The sequence below is a fragment of the Catharus ustulatus genome, chromosome 5 (genome assembly GCF_009819885.2).
Source record: "Catharus ustulatus isolate bCatUst1 chromosome 5, bCatUst1.pri.v2, whole genome shotgun sequence".
Lineage (NCBI taxonomy): Eukaryota > Metazoa > Chordata > Aves > Passeriformes > Turdidae > Catharus > Catharus ustulatus.
The window spans coordinates 47,069,663-47,093,261 of NC_046225.1; the positions used below are offsets into that span (position 1 = coordinate 47,069,663).

General features: G+C 40.7%; 1 protein-coding gene across 3 annotated transcripts in view; it reads right to left on the bottom strand.

Moving 5' to 3' along the window:
• The window catches only part of TRMT9B (tRNA methyltransferase 9B (putative)), a 127,250-nt gene that overhangs the window by 59,874 nt on the left and 43,777 nt on the right, over nt 1-23,599 (bottom strand). Inside the window, exon 1 of one of the 3 annotated variants that reach the window (XM_033060241.2) lies at nt 16,642-16,681. The exons of 1 other annotated variant lie outside the window; for it this stretch is intronic. The gene's annotated coding sequence lies outside the window, so the exon portion shown is untranslated. Of the gene's footprint in view, nt 1-16,641; nt 16,682-23,599 lie in introns of those variants that run through there. One more of the 3 variants, XM_033060243.1, reaches the window with a different exon arrangement.

A 23,599-nucleotide genomic window follows, 5' to 3' on the forward strand; every position in this document is an offset into this window, starting at 1 on the left:
ACCGTACTGTGTTACACTTTAAACCCTAAAAACTACTCTTTGGACTCCTTCTGCCAAGCTAACAGGGTCTTCTCTGGCCTTTGGGCCTGCTTGTAAACAAAGGGATTGTTCAATCAAGGGAGAATTACTTTCAGCCAGCCATTCGGTTGTTTTCTAGTTATTTAGCAACTAAGGTTTGGTATCTCAAAGATTAATTTCATTTCAATTTCGCTTACAGTTTCTATATTCTTAAAACCTTTTGCCAGGCAATCATATTTAAAAGGTTTTCCTGATTCATCCTTCCCAACAGGAAGATATTGCAATAAAAGTGCCATTAATACCACCGTGCCATGAGGACAGAGAAAAAATTTCATGGAGTTGTCAGTGCCGGAAAACAGCTGCAGGGCTCACCTCAACAGGTGAGGGCATGGTGACCAACAATGACCAGTTGTCTTTAGATTGAACTGGCTCAACAGAAACAATGAATAATCTCTGAGAGATTACAGAAGTACATACTGAGAAGCACAGAAGGTCCTATGTCACAGCACCTTGAAGGTATAAAAACACAAAGACTACCAAGGTAGGATGAGCAGAAGAGGATCAGTGCTGAAGATCCCAGCATCTAAGAATTGATGGCTACACTGATAAACAGCCACCTAGGACCTCTCAACATATCAGGTGCCAGGAGTGTGGGCCTGGAATGTCAAGAGAGGGGTATTGAAGACTTACTGCATTGGAACAATTCAGGAATTTGCTGCCATAATCATAACACTGTGCTACTCATGGTTCAAAGAGTAATGCTGCTAATGTACTATGCTGCTAATCTACTATAGTTATCCACTCCCACTTTCATGTTTATTCCATAAATAGTCATGCTTATTCAATGTCACTGCAAAGTTATCTCACAATGTTCTCTCATCTGCTCTCCCTTATGCACTGTATAGTTAAATATTGCTAAGACATAACCACATCTTCTACTGCCATGCTTGAGTTTTCACGCTGACACATTGCAGTCTACATAAGCTGTTAAAAATCATCACATATATAGCACACAATCACAGTCTCTTTCCTTGCTGGATGTCACTGCTGCACTGTTCCTGTTCTTTCCCAGTACCAAAGAAGCATGCAGTGAGTGAGACAGTCTGGGCTCTGATGTTTTTGGCTCTGCTGTGCAGACCACTGATAGATGTTTGAAGATTCAGCCATTCTAGATAGAGCGAATTATGAGGCAGATCATTAGTACCATGCATACATGCCCCGTGAAAGGCACATTAAGGACTAGATACACTTGAAGGAATACCAGGTGAGGACTTTCATGGAAAAACTAGAAATGTTCACAACTAATACCTTTGGAGAGCTGGGAAACTGGGCCCTAAAAGCACTGAAAAGGCCATACCCCTACAGAACAGGGTAGCTGTACATCTCATTTATGAGAAATAAATTCTACTCCAATAAATTTCCATCCAAGGAAGTAGTAATGAAAATTATTTTTCTAAAAAGAAGTTCTATTTTCATATTGTTTCTATTTCATGAAGGTCAGTCTTCCTTTGTTATCATGGATCTCCTTGTCTAGCATTCCCATTTTAGTGTCAGTTAATTCCAGTTATTATACAGTCAGTTATCTCAGACATCTGCATTTCCCCACAGTCTGTGCAGTGTGTGCCAATGCTGATGAAAAGGAAGCACATGTGTGGAGGAGGAAGGAAATGAATTGTTAAAGGTCTGGGACTGCTAATGAGACTAACAAACAACACAGTTTATATAGGCAGCTAGTGGAGCACACTTCTCTAAAACCATTTGCTTTGGATCCAACCTTTGCTAAGGGCAATTAGAAGTAATTGTCACCCAATGGATCTTTTGTTATCCAGATACTGAAAGGCACAGAGTTCAGGTGAGTTATTTACAAAGTGCAGGGATCCCAATCATGTAGAATGCTGCCACACTGGTCCTAACAGGCTGTGGTCGTTTGACCCTGGCTGGATGCCAGGGGTCCACCAGAACTGCTCTCTTTATTCTGTCCTCAGCCGGACAGGGGAAAGACAATATAATCGAAGTCTTGTACCTTGATATAAGGACAGGGAGCGATCACTCGTCTGTTACCACTACAGATCAGAAACCCTCCATTTGGAGAAATTACTTGAATTTATTACCCATCAAAATAAGAGATGTAAAATGAAAGGTAAAACAAAAGCTTCCCTTCACCTGACCTCCCACTCCTTCCTGGGCTTAACTTTACTCCCAGTTCTCTACTTCTTCCCTCTCAGCTGCACAGGGAGATGGGGAATGGGGGTTATGATAACTTCATCACATGTTTCTTCCATCGATTCCTCCTCAGAAAGAGGAGTCCTCCCCCTGCCCCAGTGTGAGGTCCTTCCTCTGGGGCCAGTGTTCCATGCACTTCTCCAGCGTGAGCCCTCCTTCCCATGGGCCTCAGCTCTTCACAGCCTTCTCCAGTGTGGGTCCCTTTTCACAGGGTACAGAACTTCAAGAAGGTGTGGGATGCCTCCACAGGCTGCAGGTGAATCTCTGCACCCCTGTGGCCCTCCATGGACTGCAGGGGCACAGCTGCTTCACCATGGCTTTCACCACTGGCTGTAGAGGAGTCCCCTGGAGATTTTTCTCCTTCTTCACTTATCTTGGTGTCTGCAGGACTTATTTCACATATTCTCACTCCTCTCTTCTCTGGCCACAATTACTTCTCTGCAACAATTTTTTTTCCCTTCTTAAATATGTTATCCCAGAGGCATTACTGCCATCACTTGTGCACTCAGCCTTGGCCAGTGGCTGATCCATCCTGGAGCTCACTGGCATCGGCTCTGTCAGACACAGGAAAGCTTGCAGCAGCCTTTCACAAAACCACCCCTGTAGCCCTGCCTTGCCACCAAAACCTGGCCATGCAAACCCAATACACTGGCCCTTTTGGATCATCTCTGGGAAGTAATAGGACAAGCAGCAGAAATGTGTTTTGAGGTCTAAGCTGACTGACACAAGAGAGATAAGACATGAAAATCGTGAAGATTTTTATGTGATTCTACCTTGTGGAGCTATCAATTCCTTGGGTCATTTCACTGGATTTCACATGAGCCTTAATGACCATTTTGTTATTTCATTTTTCATGTGAAATACAATTTTCTCTGAAAATGACTGGTACTTCTGTTTGTACTGGACTGACAGAAACCCTATATTCTGCACTGGAAAAGACCGTTCATTTCTGAGAAAGTCTAATTAAACTGATATACAGTAACAGTTGCCAACAGCTCACATCTCAAAGCTCTCATTGCCTTACTATTTCATGGAGTCTTGCTATTTCAAAAATGTGGAGTAGCTGCTTGTTTCTAGATTTGATTAAAGAATTTTACATGCATCTCAGGAAGACAGAATATTAATATAAAACAACCAGAAATTTTTCTTTGGAAAAATTGTCCCATACAAGCATAAGCAACTTCTGACATTTCAAAGAAATTCTGCTTCAGAAATTAAAGGAAATATTCACATTTTCATTATGGTTTAAATTTTGAAACATTCTAGGTTTATCTCACTTTACAACGCAAAATTTTGCAATGTTTCTGTAACACACACATTTACATTTTCCATAATACAGAAAATTAAATTCTACCCAGCAGCACAAATAAACATCACTTAATTATTTTTCTCTTTTTCCTTTTGTTTGTTTTTTTTTTTTAAACAGTCTTAGTGGACTACCAGTTACAGAAATTGAGGATGAAATTTAATAACAAAAAGATTCTTTTCATCTTTTTAATTTGAATAATTCAAAGAACTAGTAAGTCCTCGTTTAGAGATAATTTTCAAAGACACAACCATAGTATAAAAAAGATGGGCAGTACTGTAGCATCCAGGCAATAACATGGACTGAAGAAGCACAAATTAAGTTCCATTTCTATTACAGACTTTATTGTGACTGAGTGCATGTTATTTGCATTTTTCAGTACCTAATGTATAACAAACACCATAAACACTAGGATGAAGAAAATTTATTACTCATGGTAAGAAACTGAGGAAAAAGCCATACAGAAGGTGATGGTTCTGTAGCATACACCTATCACTAACAGCTTCAAAAGCTTCTTATGCAGATTAAATTTATTATTTATTTATTATTGTGCTTTGAGCACAATAATAATGTGCTACCTTAAGAAATGTTACTAAACTTTATTATATAAAGGAAACATACTCATTATCTGCATAGAGGCAGTAATAAACTATGTATAGTAAACATAGTAAACATATTACTAAACATAGTAATAAACTATGGATCCATACAAGTCTGAATAACTGACATAATATAAAAACTAAGACATTTAAACCATAGAATGATAAAACACAAGTTGCCAATGAAGTGACAAAATTAGTTTACATTCATTTAAAATTAGGTTATATTAGTGCTTCTTTTCTGACAAAATTAATTTTTGTGAACTGACATGAACAGAACTGTGCAGCCCCTATAACAATGAAACCTGACAAATTCAGCACTACTTCCTCTTTCTGTTTATTTTATCCAATGCCTTGGTGACAGGTTCCCTGAGCTCTGAAAAGGTGTGGATTGATTACGGTGTCCTGTGTCTAAGGGAAAAACACATCCTCAGGCCCCAAACCCTGTGTGCATTTGGGTTCTGTCATAAAATCTACTTCTCATTTCCATAAATTAGTATTCCTGACACCAGAAATATATTACAAAAATACATATAAATTTACAAGAACTTTATCCAAGATAACAATATAGAAGTATAAAAGAGAGCTTCTGTCATTAAATGCAGATGACAATGAAGTATAAATGATCATTTGAAAAGGTGGTCTCTGGATATGTAGTTCTGTAATTGTTTTAAGCCTGAGGAAACTGGTCTATCCTGCAGCTTGCAGGAACACCAGTGAACACCTACCAATACAAGCATTTCAGTTCATTTAAACACTGTATATGCATAAATATGTGAAGGGAACGAGCTGAGCTGAAGAATATAATGCATTATTCATGCAGCTAACAACACTTATTCATGCCTAGTATAAATTGAAACCTAAAAGTACAAATCTAGGACACTGAGATTTTCAATCAATGCTGAGTTATATTTAAATTCAATCTAAGGCAAAAATTCTGAGTTCATTTCATGCTTTCAATTCAGTACAGAAGCATTTCACACTTTCACTGGCTACATTTTGGGAAACATAAATTACGACTGTAGCACTTTTTGCAAGTGAATGGTAATAATTATTAGGTGGATTTCACTTGAGATGCAGTGGACATGAAATTAAGTGAAGTGCATTGCACTGGTGATTAGTTTAATTCCATCTGACAGCTCCTGAAGAAAAATATTTAAATCACAAAAAAACTGAAAAATGAGCAAGTTTTACAAGTGAGAGAAAAGAAGTTTGATTTTGCAGTTCTATTTTCTTCAATGAAATGCTAATATAACACCATTTCTTATATGTCCTGTTAACTCAAAACTGTGAAGACAATCATTTTTAGAATATGATACCTGCTTTTTTGCAATCCACGTTGTTCTAATCTCTTATAAATTCTTATTTTCCAAATACAGAAATCATGCTGAACTCCTACACTAAGCCAATGAAAAAGCTAATTGGCATTTGCTAAGTGGAAAAAAAGATCTTTTCTTTTTGCATAATCAGGCCTCTGTAACGACAGTTTTCCCAAAGATACCTAAAAACTTCATCCCCGACTTTGTGTAGTTTTAATTACCTAAGGTACATATGGCTGGGAAAAGAGAAAAAATAAATAAAGACATAGGTGCTGTCCTGAAAGAAGGATTTAATTCAATGGGAGAATCTGAATCCACAAATTAAGGAAAGTCATAGCAATTTCACATCACTAAGGCTACTTCCTTCCAACCCTGTTAGATTTTCTGATCTGAATGCTAAGACCATTTGAAGGCAGTGGTGATTTAATACAACCCTCACGACAGCACAGCTCAGTTTCAGTTGGAGCCTACCGGCACAACTACAAATTAATTTGCACTGAATGCGAGCAGCTCAGCCATTTCCTCTCCTATCACAAGCCTGTGAAACAACAGGACCATGCAAATAAGAAATCTGAAACAGCAATTCTTTTTCTTACTCTAAATGCAGCAGTTTGCAGTCAACCTCACAGGCCTTTGCTTTCTAGCATTCCTGCTGGGGTATGCATGCATAGCATAGCAGAGCAGAGACACCCAGCAAGTTTAAAAGCAGCACTTTAGCATAACACTGTACCTGGACTAACTGGTTGCTTTCACACAAACTAATGCTACTTCTGTAAGAAAAGGGACAATATGAATCCACTGTGTAGTTTTCTCACATGGTTTGCTTTTTCCACTAAAGAAGTCAAGTTTTATGTACAGTAATTTCACAACTATAAGGTGCACCAGATTATAAGGTGCACTTCTGGGTGCTGGCAAATTTCCGAACTTTGTCCATATATAAGGCACACCGGACTATAACGTGCACTTTTTTTTGCAGCGAAGATCCGCATGCAACAAAGTAACAAATTAGTAATAGAATTGCACGATCGCGGGGTTTACTGGTAGGTGCTCAATTTGCAAACATTTTACAGGGATCGGCATAGCCTTTAAACGCAGCCCCAGGCGCCCTCCCGGTGCCGTGGGCCCTGGCACTCCTGCCCACCGCCGGCGCCGGCTGGTGCGGTTCTCGCAGCACACGGCTCGGTAGGTGGCTTGGCTCAAGGCTCGGCTTGCAGCTCAGTGCGCGGCTCTCATGGCACATGGCTCAGCTTGCAGCTCGCACTTCCGGGTTGGCAAATTTCCCAACTTTGTCCATATATAAGGTGCACCAGATTATAAGGTGCACTTCCGGGTTTCGATCAAAATTTTAGTCAAAAGGGTATGCCTTATAGTCGTGAAATTATTGTACAGTAATTTCACGAATACAAGCTGCACCAATTTGACTAAGATTTTGCTCCTAAACCGGAAATGCGGCTAATACTCAGGAGCGGCTAATATGTGAATAATTTTCTGACATTTACAACCTCAGAAATGGCAGCCAGAGTGCCGAGCCGAGCAGCTGCAAGGTCGGTATTTTGTGATTGTTACAAATTGCTACTCTGTTGCACCGCGGGTGGAGCCTGGCTGCCTGCAGGCAGCACGGGGGGTGGGGAGAGAGGAGGGAGAGCTCTTTCCTTCCCTCCTCTGCCACAGCCCGGGGGAGAGACGGGGGGGTCCCGCGCCGCCATTGCCATGGTTCGGGGAGGAGCGGGGGGACCCGGACCGCCCCTGCCGCGGCCCAGGGAGAAGGGGGGGGGGACCTGCACCGCCACTGCCGCGGCCCGGGAAGTAGGGGAGGGACCTGCACCGCCACTGCCGCGGCTCGGGGAGGCGGCGGGGGACCCGGGCCACCCCTGCCGCAGCTCGGGGAGGCAGCGGGGTGCTCCGTCCCTGCCTGCCACCACGGGACAGCGCCGACCCGGGGTGACCGAGCCCAGTGGCCCCACCGAGCGGCAGCGCCAGGCTGGGCTTCCTGGCCCCGTCAGCAGCCCCTAGCGGGCCAAGCCTGCACAGCCTTAGCTGAGCCAGTAAACCCCGCCCTGCTGCCGTTCTGTTACTATTTGGCAACTTTGTTGCACGCGGGTCCTCGCTGCGAACGACAGAGCGGCCTATCCTCGGGTGCGGCTTATTTATGGACAAAAAACGAAATATTTGCCAACACCCAGAGGTGCGGCTTATACTCAGTGCGGCTTGTATTCGTGAATTTACTGTAATTGCCATTAGGAAAATTAACTTGATGATGAAAAATCTGCAGACACATACAAAATAACAGTTATCAGACTGAAAATTTCTTTTCTTTTGAGATTTTCCAGTCCTTAGAGAGGAAAGCAGCTGTAGCTGAGAAGTTACCTTAATTTATTTCTACACTGACTTTCAGAGGACTTAACAAGAATTCTGAAAGACCAGAAATGAGACCAGTTCTCCTTAGGCTGGAAAGGATTAAAACCCTGCTTCAGAGGACTGTGCACTGTTTGGCAGAGTGTTAGGCAAAAGATCTTGGTCAGATAATGTGTTATAGTTTCAGAAGAGTGAAGAGAGATCTGGCAAGAGCCATATTTAAACACCTTATAATAGATAAGTCACTCACAGTGTGAGCAATGTAACAGGCAACTCTGAATTTCTGTTGTACAGAAAACTACTACACCACTGAGACCCATTTCTGAGTCTATGTGGTGAATGTATCGCCACATAGAATGTGGTGAACATATCATGCCAGGTTTTGCTTTTTAAACAATAAATTCAGCCTGGCCAAAGTCTACTTGCAAGAGCAAATAGAATACTAGTTGATCCAATGTTTAAGGGTTTACAGCTTCCTCGGCTCCAAAGAGAAGCACATACTGTGGTAATATGATTACTGAATTTCCAGCAGCTAGCACAGCCTTCAGACAGGCATATTATTGGCAGCAGCTGCTCAAACAAGTACTCACCTCACTGTGCTCACAATATCCCAGCAAATGAAGGAGTGAGAAATCATGTCAATTAAATTAGCCTCCACTGAAAGCTTGCGGAGTGTGCTTCCATAGCAATCCAACTACTTGATGAACAATTACAGTTACCAATTTGGCAAACTCTTTTCAAGGTTATTTAAATCTATCAAGATTATTTCATCATTGGAAAGAATGATTTTAATAATATATATTAAAATAGTCTGGATATAACCATCTTGGTCTTGGTCTGGATATAACCCAGTCAGCACCTAAGCCGCTAACCTTCCCAAGTACTAGGCATTTCACCAAATTACTATCCAACATAAAACAGGAGAAGATTACAACTGTAAAAGGCTAAGATAAGGCTTTTGTGACAATTAATCTGACACAATTTCACTATGCAAATACATATAAATCCACTGTACCTACAGTCCAGCAAAACAGAAGAGAACAAAGACTACCAAAGCAGAGACTTGGCAGCTTCTCTCAGGGATTTTTCTCTAAGGCCATTTCTCTTCCTTTTGCTTGACTGGGTACCTTTCACATCTTCTGGCCTTAGAACATATTTCTACTTGGTGGCCAAATGCCCTAGCATGTAAAAGATTGCAACCTAAAGCATCTCATGATTATATAGATAATTTACACAATAAAATTGAAATGTACCTCAACTGATAGAATTTTTAATATAAAAACTCATTTGAGAGAGCACCATCTACAAAAAAAAAAAAGAAAAAAAAAGGAGAGGTCATAAAAAGGAATCAAATAACCTGAAAGACCAGAGTCAAGTTATTAAGAAAACAGATTTTCTAAACAAATAGCTCCATTAAAATACTCATTATGAATACACAGATTATTACATGTTAGTGAAATCCGGATATAGTACAATCAGTTAAGTCTAATTTACACTGCACAAGAGGGAAAATATTAAATCAACATTTGTGCTTATTGTGGCATAGGTGTCTACCACAGCCATATGGCAGAAATACAAATACATGAAAACACTCATATTCTTGTATGTTTTCATATTTGTATTTTGTAATCACAATGCATGTATAGTTACATAATTGCTTGATTTCTAATTTCACCCATAGAAGTATAATGACATACTCCAATATTATTTGAAAATCTGATCTAAGTTTTGATCCAGCTTCCTTACTAAAATGACTTTAGAGAAGAAAAAAGCTGTTTATCAGGGATTTTAAAATATCATTATCCTCTAAGATTTATATAAGGTGTCAGTACAGCACTGACACAACTCCAGGTAAGTCATCATAGCTGTTCTCTAACATCATCTGGAGATCTGGACCTTACATCAGTTGTGAACGTCCAGCAGATCTAAACTTACACTTCTTCATTGCTCATGGTTCTTACGTGTGCCAGTTGTTACGTGTGCCAGCACTGGACCAGCACAAGAAGGTTTCATGCAAAACATTCACAAACGCCATTCCTCCATCAGCTCACCCCTATAGAGGTACCAGCATAATGACTACAACAACAGAAAAAGCACATTTCCCTCAGTTTTGGTGACCGGAAAGCTCCATAGATAGAGCTGTCAGATCATTTGGAAGCCTCAAGCCAGTCCTGAAGATATTTTTGACACAAAAATGAAATTCAAACTATGATGGGATGAAAAATCTGAAAGTAAAGGGGAAAAAATTTAGAAATCCATCTCTCTTTCCTCTTTTTCCAGGTTTCCCAAATAGGTAACTGGAGTCATTCAGTCAAAATTTTAAACAGAAAATTTTATCAGATTTTCTGAGTCTCCCCCATTGCTAATTCTAGTTAAACAAAAACAGTGTTAAAAAAGCAATATTGTAAAGAAACTGAAAATTAAACAAGAGAACAGCTCAGTAAAACCATCCTTATTCAGAAAAAGTCTTTGCTTCTTATGAATGAACATTACCTCGTGATAAGGCATTTGCCACAGAATTCTATTTGATGGGAAGATTCTATAACACAGTTTTGCCATTTCAGATGAAAATCTGGAATGATGAGAATGTAAACAGAAAATCTTCTAAGATGCCATGTAAGACATCATGGGAATGCATTTCTTTTTTACTGCCAGGTGATGACATTCTAGATGTTGGGTTTTACTTAGACATTTATATCTAAAATCCTCTGTTTATCTAGAGGAAGAACTAGCTGCCAGTGTTGTATGCTGGCTAGATATGCTGAGAGCATTATCAACAGTCTTCTGCTTCAGCAAATTACTTTATTAAATTTTCCTGGCAAGAGTTTACTCTATATGAAAAATGGATGTATTTGATGGACTTCCAAATTATTAAGTGACATATTCTTTATGGTTCTTTAAAAGATTTAAAAGGACAAAGATAGAGTGTGGAAGTTCAGGTCAAAAAACTAGCAAATTTTTCACTAGGATGTCTTTGTTGAGTAAAACACTTTACTATAGGTTATTGCACAGTCTGAACACATCATTGTTTTATCAGGTAAAGACATAGGATTGGCCTTTGAGGCCTGGAGGAAAGAAAAAGCTATGATTCCTCTGTTGGCAACATACAACACTTAATGAATCCTCAGTACACCGGCATTTTTTCATTAAATACTGTGCAAGTATTTTCAAAGTAAAATCCCATTGGCTATATTTCATCAGAGTCTCTTTGGGGGCTCTTGTTGCTCTTTCAGTGTAACAGCAATAAAAAGATCAGTGGAGACGTGCTGATGAAACAATGTAAAAATGCCCACAAGATGTCTGTACTTCACTAGACTGAGGTGTGTTATTTTCTCATAATATAGCAAAGATGAGTTATAACATGAAATACTAATTGCAAGTTTTGAGATTTAAATTTCATTTAACCAAGAATTTGAATGCATATGAACAGGAATCTCCTAACTCATTATGACATTGTCTATAATAAGGAAACTGCACAGTAGCAGTTTTAACAATTTTTGTCAATGTAATTATCTAAGCTGAAGCTGAAAGGCCAACCTTTAAAACTGTGTGCAGGTTAATCAGGTAAATAGGTCAGAACAAAAGATTTTAGCAGCATACTTTTCAGTTACTCATACAATCATAGAACCATTTAGGATGGAACAAACATCTAAGTTTATGGAGTTAATCATGTTTACTCATGAGTTAATCACATTTACTCTTGTACAGTACATGGACATGCAAAATAACTACAGCCTAATACAGGATTCTGAGCTCTCAAAGATCATGTTTTCCATGGTTTCTCCTGTATGGATGGTAGATGGAAAAGCAATGATGAAAGCAGTGTTTAGTATGTTTATTATTGATGATTGGGGGAAAAATTAACAGAGAGAAATTTCCAAATGTATACAGATGATTAAGCGTAGACTAGATTGACTACAAAAGATGTACAAACCGCAACACACATACAGAAAATTTTGGGAACTCAAAGTAACAGCTTCCTCCTCTGGATTTTTGAAAACAAGAACTAGTAATTAGACTGACATCTAATCATTACAAAGTTTCTCTAGAAATAGAACTGATCAGCACTTCAAATTTCCACTTCACAGGAAACAAAGTCATTACAAAATCTGACCTCATTTCAATTCAGAATAAATGCAAGTACTCTCAATATTTCCTTCGAAACACAATTAAAAATGCTGTGTTAAAACTGTGGTTTTTAATGCTTATAATTATTGTTTTTATCCTATTCTATTACAGGTACATGCTATATATATGTTATTGGATGTTGTCAATGCACAGTATTATTTGTATTATCAAGTTGTCATACTATATCATGACATACCAAATAGTCTGGTATTCTGTTTTTATATTATTTTTATATTCTTTTCTTTTAAAAGCAAAAGAAGTTGTCAGATTGTTTATAACAAAATCACTTATTTTTTTAATTAGGGTTGCCTCGAATTTTAAGAACTGTGGTTTGGTATGGGTTTTGGGCCTCACAGATACCAAATTTATCATTTCCTGGAGATGGACAGGCTCAGCAGTAGTTTGAGGAACTAGATCCTCAGTGGAACTGTATGAAAATTTTACAGACCTGAGACAAATTCATCCTTCAGCTCATACAGTTCACAGGCCAGCAGTTCAGCAATTGCTATAAACTAGATTGGTTTTTATTTGTGCTACAATGAGACCATGTGGTACTTTGATGTATTGTTTTCCTTCCTAGCTGGATAATGAAGAAAACAAGCTTTTGATCTTTCTGAATTTTCTCCAGGCACATTTTGTTCTGAATATCCTTGTCTTCATAAAAATATTTGTTACTTTGTCAAATGCTCTTCATTAATCAGTCTTTGCACTCACAGATGAAGACTAGAGATATTTCTCACAGGTTAAATGGATAATCAGAGGCAGAGGTGTACACAGACTTAAGTTATGTTATCAAAGGATTCAAGCTGTCAGCTCTTCCCAAGATTCATACTGCACACATCTGAGTTCTGCTTAGGCTCTCATTTGGAACAAAATGACTACTTCCCCTAAAACTGTTAAGGACTGTCTGACCATCCATGAGCCATGCTGGCAGTCTCACTTGGACAGAGGCCACTTCACAGCTACACCACCCCGCACTCACAAAGTCAGACCAGGTTGCATATCAGAGTCCCAGACCTCTGGATCCTTTCAGTAATTTAATCATGGTGCAACAACGGAGTAACAGCTTGAGCTGGTGCCTCTAGGAAGGGACCCTGAGCAAAGGAACCCCTGGGCTTTTATATCCTCAGGGAAGTCTGGGGTCTTCCAGCTGAGTCCTCAGCTCCTGCCATGTCTCTGAGTGTCCACTCCCCTGGTTGGCACTACAGGTCCCTGTGCCCTTGGCTGTGAAAAGGTTGGTTCCAGTTCATGGCCTCTTGTCTGGGACTCTCACCACCCAGAGCTCCACCTGGAGCTGGCACTGCAGCTGCTCATGGAGCTGCCAGCACTGAGTGTATTCCTCAAGAGAACAAAGCTTAGGTGAAGCACAGAGGTAATTTCTTCTGAGGACTACAAACTAAATTTCCTATGCACAAAATATCACTAGGGCTGGCTCCTTCCTCCTTATACATTCCCCCAACACCATTTCAACAGACCCATTCTCAGTAGAAGAGTACTCTGAAACATGTTTGGGACACCCTTGGCTGTGGTGGGTGACCCATCTGGTTGGCAGGTGCCCACTAAAGCTGCTGTGTCTCTGCTGTGACAACAAGATTGTGTGTCAAGATAAGGACAGGTAGAGACCACTCAACAACTATCATGACAGGCAAAATAGACTGAACTTGGGAAAATGAGATTTATAACCAATCAAATCAGAGCAGGGTAATGAGAGAGAAAATCAAGCCTTAAAATATCTTCTCCCCCACTGCTCTCTTCTTCCTTGGCTCAATTTCACTCCTGAATTCTCCACCCCTACTTCCCAAGAGCCCAAGGAGATGGGCAATGGGGGCTGCGGCCAGTTCATCATATATTGTCACTCCTTCCCCTGCTCCAGTGTGGGATCCCCTCCACCACAAACAGTTCTCTGTGAACTTCTCCAACATGTGTCCTGCCCACAGGCTGCAGGGCAATCTCTGCTACAGTGCCTGAAGCAGAGACCCTGGTGCCTGCAGGGCTGTTTCTTCACGTATTCTGACTCCTTTTTTCTCCTGCCGTTGCACAGGTGTTTTCCACCCTTTCTTAAAAATGTTGTTCCAGAGGTGCTACCACTGTCACTGATGGGCTCAGCCTTGGCCAGCAGTGGGTCCAGCTTGGAGCCTGCAGTCATTGCCTCTGTCAGACATGTAGGAAGCTTTTGGCAGCTTCTCACAGAAGCCACCCCTGTAGGCCCCCCACTACCAAAACCATCCCACACAAACTCAATATGCTCACATAAGCATGCTCCATACATGCAGTACATAATCCTGTTAACATCTTACGGAAATGTCACTAGCAGCCCTGGGAGACTGCAGACATTCTCAGTAGAAAAAGCACAACTTAAAATTTATGTCCCCAGAGGGACCAGATGCATTTAGTAAATATTCTACATAGATGTAGACAGTCCTGTCTCATGGAAATCACAATTAACATCACCTGTCATCATGTTGTCTGTTCAAAACCTCTGACATGAAGAGTTTGATTTTACAGGTACAGTTGAAATGAGATGCTCTGTTCTGGAATATCAAGAGTGAACAGCAGCTACTAGAAGGAGCAGTCCCTGCTGGAAAATACAGCATTGTTTACAAAGGGCAATGGCAATTCTAATATTAACAGACAGAAGTGAATCTTGTAAAGAAAAGTACAAGTAGATTGCGTTAAACAGCATTAAAATAATGGGGGTTCTTCTGGATATTGTTTCAATGAGAGAGAGGTAGAAAAACATGAAGAAAACTCAACACAGGTAACATCAAAATGCAGCTATAAAAACATTAAGACACTACTTTCAAGCTAAGAGCAATCCTGCTTTGTTTCTGCTGCCCCCAGCTGCTCATTCCTATCAGCATCTTTGTTACATACACTGGCTTTGTTATATAACCTGGTGTCAAAAACAGAGTTTGAAAGGGTGGGACATTGTACACAAGTGCAAGAAGTTTTGAAAGGACTTTCCCACCAATCATCCTGTAATACTGTGATCTCACAGGACTACCATTACTTTTATTGATTATAAGTTTGGAATTCTTGAAATGCTAAGAAATTAATTATCTTCTTGTGATTAAAGAAAGAATTGTGTTTTGGTTCTTTGGAGTATTTTTAATTATTTGTTAGTAAATGGGGGAATTGCCCTTAAGATACATGATTTCGTGGTTTTTCTGACCATGCTGATAACCTGCATGGACCTGCATTTTGCTTCAAAATACTGTAACAACTGACACTGCTTTGTTCATAAGCCTTTTATTTTCTTGCTTTTGCACACCAGCCTATAATACAGGAATTTTGTCTCACAGCATAGTTTCATGAATTAGAACCTATACCTAAATGGACTGTAAGAGTGCTCTAAGACATGACCTTCAACATTTCATTAGCGCAAAAGCAGTTCTGTATCATCTTTAACAAATCATTTGCTGATTACAATTTTCAGCATATTCTGTAAAACAACTTCACACAGGGCATAAACAGTAAAGCCATACATTTAAAATACAAAACCTTCTTTTATTAATAATTTCAAATAGAATATGAGGAGCAACTGGTTTTTTTTTCTAGTTATGTACAAATTATAAATTTATATGCTCCTCAAGTGGTTCAGTTCTATGTAAGTGTGCAAAAAATAGAAGCATAGTGCCTACATTTGAACTGAAGCCATATTTGCAAGACCAGAACTGGAAAAATTATGATTCTGTTCCAACTACAGAACAGCCATTATTCATAGCCCCAGCATATTCATTCACTTCAAATGAATATTCACTTGGCTGTGAGTAGCCAAGTGCCTAGCCAGGAGAAGGTAAATGAAATCGAAAAGGTTATTTTCTCTTGTGGTGTCCCTTGGCACAGCTGTCTGAAAGGACTACATAAATACAATAATATTTTTATTCCAAACAATGCTAACATTATTAGGCCTTTGTATAAATACCTTAGAATAAACTTAATGGAAATCAATAGAGATGTATCAGGAAATATGTTCAGCTACAAAAGGGATGGCTCCTGTCATTATCAAAAACTGATTTTAATTGAAACAGGAAATAATCATGTACCAATTACATCAGTGTTCCTGTCACAAAAGAGTCTCTATTTTAGTGGAAAACCAATAAAATCTACAATAAATAAATGTTTTTGCTTTATCACATTCTATTTCCCATTGGATATATTAAATTTGTTGACTGGATTATACTCACTGTGCTCTGATCCAACATGTAATTCCAAATAACCTCCAAGACAGAGAGGTTACCTACTGCCAAATTCATTTGAGGACAACAAAAATAGTGGGTAAAAAAATCAACATAATGACTGATAAAGTCTCATTTTTAATATGGTAAAATAGACTCTCCTGGGAATGTTTCTGTAGTGGTCCTAAACTAGCAATGAAAATCTTATTTTCTGAAAGACCTGATGAATATTCACATTAATTTTAACTAATATTAAAAAGTTGCTATTGACGTTTCTTGTTTTTATGATTTGAAGGAAAATGATCAGGACATAGCATATCCTTTGAATACGCACATAAAGATGAGCCACCCCTGGTAATTTTTACATCCTAAAAATGGCCTGTAGCACTGAATTGTTTTAGACATTGAAGCTCTGAAATACTGGCTGGGTCCCAAAGCAATTCAAGTGCCAAAAGACAAAGTGGAATTATTTTCAGATCATTATTAAACTCACAAAGCACTTACAATATTTTTACCTTTTGATTGCTAACACAGAGTTCCAACCAGTGAAAGTTCTAATGTCATCTCATCATTCCTGAAAAACAGTATAAGTGCAATGTGCTTAGAAAAGCTGTCTCCTGTCTGCAGACACAGAAATAATTCAAATACAGTAATTTCACGAATACAAGCCGCAGTAATTAGACAAAAATTTTGGTGGAAACCCGGAAGTGCGGCTAATATTTGGGCGCGGCTAATCTATGAACAAAAATGTGATATCTGCCCTTACCTAGTATCATACCAGTCCAGTCCCGAGCCGAAACAGTTTGAAATCCATGGATTCCCGTTGTTCCGATGATGAACCAATCAGAGAACAGCTTATTGCCTGCCTGTGGATGGCAGCGTTACTGAGGGGCGGGGGTTGTTATCGGGGTGAGTTACCTCGGCGAGTTACCTCAGCAGTTCGATAAAAGTGTGTGATATTTCTCTGTACTTTTTAAAGGGTTTTCAGTCTTGTGCGGCTACGGGGCTGGCTGGGCTCGCAGGGAGAGGGCTGGGGGAGCCTCTCTCCCCGCAGGGAGAGGGATGAAGTGGGCGATCGGCTCGCAGGGAGAGGGGTGGGGGAGCCGCTCAGCCCACAGGGAGAGGGGTAGAACGGCCACTCGGCTCGCAGGGAGAGGGCTAAAACGACCACTCCCCCTGCGGGCCGTGAGGGCTACAACGGCCGCTCCCCCCGCGGGGCTGCGAGGGCCAGAGCGGCCGCTCCTGTGCCAGCACGGAGATGTGGCTCCGCTCGGAGCTCAGCTGCCTGCTCGCGTGGCTGAGCGGCTGTTTAAAGGCAACGCGGATCCATTGGGAATGCTCGCAAAATGACCACACTATTGTTCCTGTCTTTTTCGGCTTGTAAATAAAGGGTGTGTCTTTTTTCACTTGGAAACAATGTTTCCGAGGTTGGCAGTAAGCCAGTAAGCCCCGGTGATCCCGCGATTGTGTTACTAAATGACGATTTTGTGAAAGTTCGCAGCGAACTAAAGTGCGGCTAATATTCCGGGTGCGGCTTATTTATTGACAAAGACATCAATGTTGCCAACACACCGGATATGCGGCTTATACTCCGTGCGGCTTGTATTCGTGAATTTACTGTACTTATCCAGTGAGGCTTACAAGACATGACCAACACCACAGAGTGTCCCAAGTGGATGGTAGCTTCTGAAAATGAGCAAATGTTTCTGACAGAGCAAATTCCTGTGAAGAACTGCAAGGTTCCTTTGCCAAAATTTAGCCTTGAACTAGAACATCATATTGTTAAAAACAAAAAAAATCCCGCATAAGGAGTGTATAGGAAATAGAAATGTCCTTTTGCCTCCAGTTATCACATAATTAACCAGCCAGTTGTTGAAGTTACCATTTTCTCAGTTCTGCTCAATATTAGTATTTGTTTCACCACTCTCTTAAACAGGTATTATCATAAATTTAAAAACAGAAGAGCAGCATAAGGTACATATGTAGGGTAAAATCCCCATCATAAAAGGGAATTTTTTATTATAAAACTTTAGCAGCAATCAAGTAAACCACTGTTATAGCAGAACAGTCAAAGGGACAGTGCAGAGCTAAGGAGAGGGGGCAGGGTCTGTAGCTGGATCAGCCACTAGTAAAATAATTTGTAAATCTACAGTCTCAGACTGCCAAACAGAAAGCAAGCAAACAAACAACAAAGATCAGTCACTGAAATGAAGGAGAAAAAACAAAACCAGAAAAAACAGGACTATAAAGTGACAAAACTATCAGAAAGACTTGAGCAAAAGTAACTCTCGTGAGTGTAGAATTTTTGACTTGCGGCGTATACTGAAGTATAGTGATTAACAAGATATTAAGACACTATCACAGAAATGGACACTGAATACTCTTTTGTAGGGAGATGATGCCTCTACTCTTGTGAAGCCTGTTGGAGGCTCAGAAATTCAAGACAGGGCAGTCCTGGTTTCTGCTGCAGACTCGCAGCCTCCTTCAGCACCACACCGTGGGAGAAATGCAACACTGCACCTTTCCACCAGCAACCTACAGTGACCTAATGCGACCGCATTTCTTTTACTTGTTTGCATCTTCTTACTACCTCGTGAAGAGCTGCTTCCATGGTTTTTTAAACAATAACAAAAAAGGTTACATTTCTCCAAAATACATTGATTCAAAACACACTCCTTCCAGCCACAGTCTGTTATATGCATCATGTGGATCAGGAGACCCTTCCCAGAAACACACCCAAACACACAAGGGGCACATCATCCCACGTGTGAGGGTCGGAGGCTGCCAAGCCCTCCTGTTCCACTTCCTATCACCTCTCTCCACCAGTCAGGTCCAGACATGCTGTAAAACCATGAAAGAAGTCTCACAGTTGTCAACAGCAGTCAGTATAGGTGCAAAAGATCAAATTTCTTATCCTGAGATGTAATAGGCTACCACACCCAGAATCTGATTTATTTATTTTGGAGACTAATAAATCAACTCCCACTCCAATTCCACCTTGAACTCTCCTACTCATATGCTAAGAAAATTTTTAACTCCCCCTGTCTATGTCATACTGAAAGGATGTCAGAGACATAATGTCAGCAGAAACAGAAAATGATACTCCCATTACATGAGGAATTCAATTATTTGCCCAATATCCTTCACCTCTGCTTTAGTCAGCTTCCAGAGACAGAAAAAAAAAATAAAAAAAAAATATATATATGTTGAATATATATAACAAGAGAGTAGTGGAGTCCTGGATGCTTGTAACATAAACCATGTCTGGGATAGAGGATACAACCACAAGATTTGAGATAGACAGACCGAGAACAAGAAATCTGAGAAAGCTAAAATTTAATGCAATAAAGGAGACAATAGCTTAAGGTTGCTAGTGAAAGTCTGGCAGTTAATCATTATGGTATCTAATAATTCACATTTGTGTAATCTCTGACCTAGCTTTGCAAAACTTTCCTTAAAAAAGCAGTACCTTACAATGGGTTAGATAACAAGGAATAAAGTAACAAAGCTCATACATAAGTGGAGGTTAAATAGATGTGCATCTTTGTATTAAACTACAGACATCCTAAAAAAACATTTTAAAGGGCAATTAAGGCCTGAAATGTTCATAAGTGACATTGTGCTGCAACGAGGCCAGTGCCCATCAAAATCAAACTCAATCTACAAACAATGGGAGATCCTGGCAGAATGCTCAATAGTGATTTTGCAATACTTTCACCAGAAAGGTTCAAAACATGTTGACCTTCAAAACATCCTTTCAATCTTATGTGTTTGCTCTGGAGTTTAGAGAGATTGAGCCATCTGGGTACATTGAAAGGGAGAAATACAGCTCAGATAACCCTCTCAGGTCTCACTGGTATTGTTTTGCTCTGGGGTGGATTTCTTGTTACTGTCTGAACAGGTATTAACTGTGAGTCTTTTTATACAGACAAGTGCTATTTTATATTTAGACATTACTAAAACGGACAGTTTCCAGTAAGGAGCTTTTTGTGAATGAAATATCACTAGCCCTAATATATACAATCCTCACAATTGCAGTCATGAGAACAACAAAAGGAACAAAAACATTTTAACAAACTACAGAAAATATTAATCAAAAAACGTATTAGGTCTGTATTAATGTGGCAGTTGTCAGAAAAGACTGTCGATGTTAGAGTCTCAGTGCTCTCCAGACAATTTATACCTATTTCCTAACAATTCCAGAAAATATCAGTTGCATCTCAATTATTTGGCTTTTCCTCAAGCCCAGAGTAGGACCGTGGGCAGCCCCAGCCCAGCGCCAGCGGGTGGCAGCAGCGACCCAGAGACGGCAGCAGACGCGCTGCTCCTGCTTATCACTGATCAGCACTTCCAACGCATAGTAAGGCTCACCTTAAGTCTCCCTACTTCCATTTGCTTTCGTTTGTTTTTGTTTTCGGTTCCAATGGGAAATGCATAATATGCATAAGTGTGCAGCTGGATTAATTAAAAGCTTTCATAATTTTTTTCTTTGACTCAGAAAACTAACATTGAAATGGTCAGGCACAACCATGAAGTACCAGTACTTTGGGTGCCGCTGAAAAGAACACCTTTCCAATTACATGGCAACAATGTCTGAGACAAGGGACACAGCTCCACAAGAAAGCTTTCAGGTCACTAGTCATTCTGCAAACAAAATACAGAAGCCAGGACTTCTCCACAAGAGATATGGTGGGAGGGCAAGCTTCAGCTGAGAGCCACATACAGATTTGTCAGGAGATTCAGCAGATTTGTTAGCTATTATTTCATTAGCTATTATTTCTTAATTCAAAGCTACTAATTAAATACATAGCCTATCTCCTTTCAGTACAGACACATAAAACTCACAAAATTAAGCATCTTGTTGTTAAAATTCCAGGAAGTACCTACATACATATATATATTTACAGTAATTTCATGATTATAAGCCACACCATTTTGACTAAAATTTTGGTCCGAACCCAAAGAGTGGCTTATAATCAGGTGCGGCTAATATATTGATGAGGTTCAGAAATTTGCTAACTCAGAAGTGCGAGCCCGCATGGCCCCAAGCCGATCCGAGCCCACATGGCCACAGGGGGGAAAAGCGGGACCGATCTGAGCTTTCACAGACCCAGCAGAGGGGGCGGTGGGGCCGATCCAAGCCCACCCGGCCCCGGCAGGGGAAAAGCGGGACCAATCCGAGCTCGCCCGGCTCCGGCAGGGAAAAAGTGGGGCAGATCCGAGCCCGCACAGCCCTGAGCTGAGCCAGTAAACTCCGCAATCCCGCGATTCTGTAATAATTGGCAACTTTGTGAAAGTTGCACACAGATCCTCGCTACGTACGAAAGTGCGGCTTACAATCCGGTGCGGCTTATATATAGAGGAAAAACTGTTGCCAACACCCCCGTAAGTGCGGCTTATAATCGGTGCGGCTTGTACAGTAATTTCCCGAATATAAGGCGCACCCTTTTGACTAAAATTTTCCCCAGAACCCGGAAGTGCGCTTTATAGTCCAGTGTGCCTTATCTGATGGACAAAGTTCAAAAAATTTGCCTACCCGGAATTGAGAGCTGCAAGCCACGGTGGGAGCCGGAAGGGCCATGGTTGCCAGGTGGAGGCGGGGCGGAGCAGCAGCGGGCACGCCCCGGCCCCGTGGAGGTGTAGCTGCCCCTCCAGAGGCACCCCCCGGCCCCGTGGAGGTGGCACGGCCCCTACACAGGCACCCCCCGGCCCCGTGGAGGCGGTATGGAGGGGCAGCGGCCACACCCTGGCCCCGAGAGGTGGTACGGAGCAGTGGCAGGCATGCCCCGGCCCCGCCGGGTACAGGCGGGCCCGGGGGCCAATGGTTGCCGGGTTGAGGTGGGGCCTCGTCCAGCAACCACGTGGAGGGAGCTGGGGGCGGAGCCTCACTGCAAAAAAATAGTGTGCCCTATAGTCTGGTGCGCCTTATCTGATCTACAAAGTTGCGAATTTTGCCGACTCCCCGGGGGTGCGCCTTATAGTCCGGTGTGCCTTATGGTCGTGAAATTACCGTAATCATGAAATTACTGTACTTATACTAATTTTGAAACAGGAAATGTGTGTCATCTGTACACATTTCTATACATTTGTAATCCTTTAAGCACTATTAAAGTAAAATACTTCACCAGAAACTTCTTTTGCACTGCAAACCTGTCTTGGCCCTTCTTATTTCTGAATTTCTGAATCTAAAACTGATTAATTTTTGATATTTGATTAAAGCTATATCCTTATACATGCACTTCAGATTAATTGCAACAAACTACAAAATTGTGTGATTATATTAAAAAATTGCATTGTACTTGTTTATTTGAATGTATGCTGAAGTCACAGCTAAGACCTCACCCCTACTAACAAGCCTGACAAAACAAAAAAAGCCCAAACACCAAGCTTCCTCACCCACACTTGGGTACATTTATTCCTCCTCTGTCTCAGCTATTGATCATCTTCTCAAACACTGTTTTGACTCATTCTCCTAATTCTTAACCAAACCTTCCCAGTCAAAAGAAACTACATGTACTCCAGAAAGGAGTCCTCAAAACAGAAATGGGGCTCACACACAAGTATAAAAGCTACAGTCCTCTATCATTCACTAGATCCAGGCCTTTGACTTTAAACATGGATAATTATGGTCCTTCATTCCAGTGGTGAAACATGGTGGGACACATGAACATAAAGACTAGATACATTGTTAGAAGACAAGGTTGGAATTTGAGACCTAGGTGAAGGCACTGAGACATAACATGGGTAACAAGGATAGAAATGTGGAAAGAATGATTCTTATGGGACTCATCATTCAGAGGAACAGCTTGAGAAGAAAGAGAGGGTCACCTTGATTGGCCACTTTGTGTTTGGAGATAAGCAAAGAAATACCCATCCATCTGACTGCTGTGTATGTCTGTGGTGGTTTGTATACATTTCCTGAAATAGTTCCCTGTCAGGACCTGGGCAGCCTCCTTCGGACCTGACAAGGACCAATCAATGTCTGATTTTTAATACTGACACATTGTTACACCAATGAGAACGTTTATGTGCCTTTGTGAAACACACGTGTAAAGATGAAAATAGCCTGGTAATCTCTCTTTTCATTCCTGGCTAAAGTAAGTAGATGTTGAAGTGGCTGTGATCTTATGAGAAGTTTGAATAAAGAGGAGAGATGAAGATCCCCGCTGTCCCCCAGGAAAGAGAAGAAAGAGCTCTATTTTCAAAGACAAAGAGAACTTTTACTCGGACTGTTGTAATCCTTAAAGTGTACCCCATAAGTTGACATGGTCCTTGATAGCAGTTGTGGGAAGAGGCTCAGTCAAGGAAGGGATTTTTACACAGTGATCAGATTTCCATTCTCCCAGGCGGCTGATTCACTGTGACATCGAGGCCACGAGAAAACTGTTTATTGTGGAGAAAATCTCCATAGACTGATGAGAAGTCTCCTCTCCCAAGTAAATTGGTGAAAAACTATTTTTTAGAGATGGTAAA